This window comes from Pelophylax lessonae, assembly GCF_965119305.1.
Source record: "Pelophylax lessonae genome assembly, chromosome: 10".
Taxonomy (NCBI): Eukaryota; Metazoa; Chordata; class Amphibia; order Anura; family Ranidae; genus Pelophylax; species Pelophylax lessonae.
The window spans coordinates 164,597,398-164,603,397 of NC_138777.1; the positions used below are offsets into that span (position 1 = coordinate 164,597,398).

At 48.9% G+C, this 6,000-nt stretch overlaps 1 protein-coding gene across 1 annotated transcript in view; it reads right to left on the bottom strand.

Annotated features, from left to right (window-relative positions):
* KMT5B (lysine methyltransferase 5B) overlaps positions 1-1,663 on the bottom strand; it is a 28,595-nt gene extending 26,932 nt beyond the window's left edge. The window contains exons 1-2 of the mRNA XM_082269860.1: positions 1,520-1,663; positions 1,089-1,154 (exon numbers count right to left, since the gene is read on the bottom strand). The gene's annotated coding sequence lies outside the window, so the exon portion shown is untranslated. The remainder of the gene's footprint in view (positions 1-1,088; positions 1,155-1,519) is intronic.
* Positions 1,664-6,000: the final 4,337 nt, after the last annotated feature.

A 6,000-nucleotide genomic window follows, 5' to 3' on the forward strand; every position in this document is an offset into this window, starting at 1 on the left:
TTGGCGGTTTTCACTGACCACCGGCAGCGTATACACCACGGTACACGACGAGTTGGCTGTTTTCAATAAACATCAGCAGCGGCGTATACACTACGGTACACGACGCGTTGGCTGTTTTCACTGACCACCAGCAGCGTATACACTACAGTACACGACGCGCTGGCTTTTTTCACAGAACACCGGGTAAGGAGGAAAAAAGTTGACGCCACCTTGGAGGCGGCCATGTTGTTGGTTACTAACGGGCGGACCAACAATGTCCACTCATATCGTATATACCGTAGTGTAAACGCTGCCGATGTTCTATGAAAACAGCCGACTCGTCGATATCTCCAATTATTGCTGCTGGAGAGTCACCGGAAGTGACCCGATTGGAGTTTTTGGCAGAACAGGGCCATAAATGAATCCAATTTTGACCAGTTCAGCCGGGACCACCCAAATTTCAATCCATGTATGGGCAGGCTGGTAAAACAGAAGTCAATCTACTGATCGCCTGCTGGAAAATGTCCACACGATCAGCGAAGCTGGCGATAGCCGGAAGCACTGATCAGTGAATTCTAATGGCAGGGACGTCTCCTTGCTGTCAGAATGCAATAGGGCAGCAGGGAGGATTCCTCAAATGTGTGGATGGGGGAATCGGTTGTTTTTTCGGTTCAATCAGAGAAAACCAGGCCACATATGGGCAGTGTTACACAGATCTGTCGCTAGTCATGCCATTTATCGTATGGACCAGAGACAGATTATGGGTTACAAAGCCTGGGCACAGATCTGCACATATATGGCCGGCCAGCAGGACCATTGGGCTACAATAATAGAGTCCATGTCAGACAGGAAGTCAGGGATGAAGGAAGGGGCATTTAATTGTTGGCTGGCCATCTGTTTACAAACAGATCAGATAACATGGCTGACAATCAGGCCTGACCCCACAGCCAATATGGCCTGGGGGGGGATCAGAGAGAATACAAAAGGTGATCACACATACACACAGATATACATGGAGAGGTAGAAGGAAATCCTGGCTGCCTTAATACATCTCCACCTGGCTCATAAACAAACATCTTATCATCACATTGTAAGAATAAAAAGAGTACCTGTGGCTGAGTTGGTGTGACCGATCACCTCTCCCTTCACACGGATCCGGCGATCGGACGAGAGCCCTAAACGGCAGAAAACGGATTTATATAGTAAATAGCAGGATTGTCGGTATCGTTATGGAAACACGTGCAGGACGGGGGTCCAGGCTGCCAAGGCAAACTTCATTACAGCGGCTGAGACACAAGGGGTTAAATGGCACCGGTGACGACTTGGGGGGGACGTGGGATATTTATATAAATATATATCTTTGGAAGGAAACATTAACATTCAAGATGGCGGAGGGGGCCGAGGCCGCAGCACAGCTACCGTAACAAGTAGTCCCTGGCACTTGTGTCCTTCCGCCGCCCATTCTCTGCTCGGAGGAAGAAGGGGAAAGCTACGGCGGGGAAACGGAAAGCGGCGTCGGAACGTCGCTTGGAAGCATTACCGTTGGCCAGTGCGTGTCCCCACGGTGTGTTTTCCTTGACAGGCGTTCGACGTTGGCTACTTCCGCCTGGCTTGGGAGTGCGGCTGATTCGCCGTGTCTGAGACGGAGAGCGCGGAGGGATATGTTACGTAGTACCGGCCGGGAGAACGCGAGAGGCTCCCACCCACAGTGATACACGGCAGTGATGAGCGCTATTCATCCACTAATTCACACAGCACCGTATACACCGCTCACCTGTATACAGCATTGTATACAGCCCTCACCTGTACACAGCACTGTATACACCTGTGCCCAGGGGGGGCTCAGAACACCGAGCCTTTCCAAAAATCTGCCCCTTCCCTTTTTATGCCCCCCCCCCTCCAGTCTGGGTGTGTGGGGTAAACAACCATTGTCCATCACATGCTTCCCCCCCCCCAGGGCTAAAGAGTAGGTGGCAACCAATTGCTTAGGCCCCATTTACACTTAGCGATTCGGAATCGCCACAATTTCAAATCGTGGTAAAACGCATTTGGGTGTGGTTCATTCTTAATGGCACCCCAAGCAAGCAGTGATTATGCTGTGATTGTCACACGAAAGAATTGCCGCACACTGCGTCTTTAAAAATCGTGCAAAGCATGTCGCCCATAAATGAGCAGGAGCTTCCTATAGGGCGACTTATTGAAGTGAATGGGCTTCCCAATGCGCAGCTCGCATAATCTCTAAAGTAAATGGTTCTTACAAAATTACTAGTGGGAATGCTTACTTTCCGAGACCTGAGTCGGGTCTACAAACTTTCTAAACAAAGGGCCTGCAACCATTTGGAGTAGAAAGTGTCCTGGCATCATGGGAGGAAGTAGTGCCCCATCATTGGTATTAGGGGGAGTAGTAGTGCCCCATCATTGATATTAGGATGAGGAGTAGTGCCCCATCATTGGTATTAGGGGGAGGAGTAATGCCCCATCATTGGTATTAGGATGAGTAGTGCCCCATCATTGGTATCAGGGTGAGGAGTAGTGCCCCATCATTGGTATCAGGGTGAGGAGTAGTGCCCCATCATTGATATTAGGGTGAGGAGTAGTGCCTTATAATTGGTATTAAGGGGAGGAGTAATGCCCCATCATTGATATTAGGATGAGAAGTAGTGCCTTATAATTGGTATTAGGGGGAGGAGTAGTGCCTCATCATTGACATTAGGGGAGGAGTAGTGTCCCATCATTGGTATTAGGGGGAGGAGTAGTGTGCCATCATTGGTATTAGGGGGAGGAGTAGTGTGCCATCATTGGTATTAGGGGGAGGAGTAGTTCCTCATCATTGACATTAGGGGGAGGAGTAGTGCCCCATCATTGGTATTAGGGGGAGGAGTAGTGCCTTATCATTGGTATTAGGGGGAGGAGTAGTGTCCCATCATTGGTATTAGGGGGAGGAGTAGTGTCCCATCATTGGTATTAGGGGAGGAGTAGTGTCCCATCATTGGTATTCGGGTGAAGAGTAGTGCCTCATCATTGGTATCAGGGTGAGGAGTAGTGCCTCATCATTGGTATCAGGGGGAGGAGTAGTGTCCCATCATTGGTATTAGGGGGAGGAGTAGTGTCCCATCATTGGTATTAGGGGGGGGAGTAGTGTCCCATCATTGGTATTAGGGGGAGGAGTAGTGCCCCATAATTGGTGTCAGTGGAAGGAATAGTTTCCAATTGTTGGTGTCAGTGGAAGGAATAGTGCCCCATCATTGGTATTAATGGGAGGAATAGTGCCTCATCATTGGTGTCAGTGGTAGAAATAGTTACCCATTGTTGGTGTCAATGGAAGGAATAGTGTCCCATCATTGGTGTCAGTGGGAGGAATAGTGCCCCATCATTAGTGTCAGTGGGAGGAATAGTGCCCCATGCTTAGTGTCAGTGGAAGGAATAGTGCCCCATCATTGGTGTCAGTGGGAGGAATAGTGCCCCATCATTGGTGTCAGTGGGAGGAATAGTGCCCCATCATTAGTGTCAGTGGGAGGAATAGTGCCCCATGCTTAGTGTCAGTGGAAGGAATAGTGCCCCATCATTGGTGTCAGTGGGAGAAATAGTGTCCCATCGTTGGTGTCAGTGGGAGGAATAGTGCCCCATCATTAGTGTCAGTGGGAGGAATAGTGCCCCATGCTTAGTGTCAGTGGAAGGAATAGTGCCCCATCATTGGTGTCAGTGGGAGGAATAGTGCCCCATCATTGGTGTCAGTGGGAGGAATAGTGCCCCATGCTTAGTGTCAGTGGAAGGAATAGTGCCCCATCATTGGTGTCAGTGGGAGGAATAGTGCCCCATCATTGGTATCAGTGGGAGGGATAGATCCACATTGTTGCTGTCAGTGGAAGGCATAGTGCCCCATCATTGGTGTCAGTGGGAGGCATATTGCCCCATCGTTGGTGTCAGTGGGAGGAATAGTGCTCCATCGTTGTGGTCAGGGGAAGGAATAGTGCCCCATTGTTGTCAGTGGGAGGAATAGTGTCCCATCATTGGTGTTAGTGGGAGGAATAGTGCCCCATCATTGGTGTCAGTGGAAGGCATAGTGCCCCATCATTGTGTCAGTGGGAGGCATAGTGCCCCATCCTTGGTGTCAGTAGAAGGAATAGTGCCCCATCATTGGTGTCAGTGGGAGGAATAGTTCCCAATTGTTGGTGTCAGTGGAAGGAATAGTGCCCCATCGTTGCGGTCAGGAGAAGGAATAGTGCCCCATTGTTGTCAGTGGGAGGAATAGTGTCCCATCATTGGTGTTAGTTGGAGGAATAGTGCCCCATCATTGGTGGGAGGAACAGTGTCCCATCATTGGTGTTAGTGGGAGGAATAGTGCCCCATCATTGGTGTCAGTGGGAGGAATAGTGCCCCATCATTGGTGTCAGTGGGAGGAAGAGTGCCACATCATTGGTGTCAGTGAGAGGAGTAGTGACTCATCACTGGTGTCAGTGGAAGGAAAAGCAGTCCATTCTTGGTGTCAGTGGGGCGGCATAGTGCCCCATCACTGGCATCATGGGGAAGTATACTGCCCCATTATTGGTGTCAATCGAAGAAAAAGTGCCCCATTGTTGAGTTCAATCAGAGAAATAATGCCCCACTGTTAATGTTAGTAACAGGAATTATGCCCCATTGTTGGTGTCAGTGTGGGGAATAGTGTCTTGTATCAATGGGAAGTAAAGTGCCCCAGGGGCAGGATAGAGGCAAGCAAAGGGTCACATCCAGTACCAAGGTCACAGTCTGGAGACCACTATCATTTAAGCTTTACCATGATAAATTTCTCTGTTGCTTCCAAGAATGTATTTTCAAAATGTTTCTGCAAAAGAGGAAGCTCAATATTTGTGCTGTATCTGATCTTTATTCTTTGCAAGAGCAATGGCCGCCAAAGAATTTTCAGCAATACTCACTCTTGGGTGTGTTTGAGATCTGGTCAGCTGCTGTGCTCTGTGGTTTTATCTGCAAGGAATGTAACTCTTTTATGAAACCGTTAAATCAATGGGTTTAGTATTGCTTTAATGATAGGACACCCCCACTTCTTCAAGCTAGGGGATGTCTGTCAGCTTTCTTGGAAGCCTGGATTCAAGACATTCTGGATCTCTGGGTCAGAGATGTCATCTCCAGGGGGTACAGGCTGGAGTTTTCCTCTCTTCTTATTCCCCCAATTCATGCCTTCTGCATGCTGTTTGGTCAGCAATAGCTCACCTTGGAATTATTTGTTCCTGTGCATGCAAAGGAAAGATTTAGGGTGTTAACTCCAACCTGTTCATGGTTGAGCCGTCAAAAAGTAAGGGGAAAAGATTCTGACCTGGGCAGAGCATGACCTTGCAGCCCTGACCGCAATACACATTCCTGGTGTAGCAAATTGTCAAGCCGAATTCCTCAGCTGACAGTGTCTGGATAAAGGTGAATGGCCCTTTCACCCATTCCTTTGTCACAGGTGGGAGTCGCTGGATGTGGACCTGTTAGCCTCCCAGTTCAACAACAAACTGAACAGGTTCATCGCCAAGTCCAGAGATCCTGGAGCTTTTGCAGTGGACGCTCTAGTGACTGCGTGGGATCAGTTGTGCCTGATCTATGCTTTTATTTCACTGATCTCCTTCCATGGCTGCCCTGCAGGATCGAGTTAGAGGGCTTTCCAGTGATTCTTGTGGAACCAAACTGGCCCTGAAGGGTTTGATATTTGTACATACTCTGTCTTTTGGCAGACTTCCCTCTGCCTCCCCTGGATCACATAGACCTTTTGTTTTAAGGCATAATATACCATCCTGCTTCTCAAACGCTGACTTTGTTTGCTTGGCTGTTGAAATCCAGGTCCTGAGGGGCAGAGGCTTATAGGATTGGGGTATCTTGGCACTTCTCAAGGGTAGGTAGTTGACTTTTAGAAAAATATACCATTGCACCAGGAAGTCTTGCATTGCCTTGTGCAAGCAGGGAAAGTTTCATCCTAGACCAGGGGTCTCCAAACTTTTCAAACAAAGGGCCAGTGTACTGTCCTTCAGACTTTGAGAAGGTCAG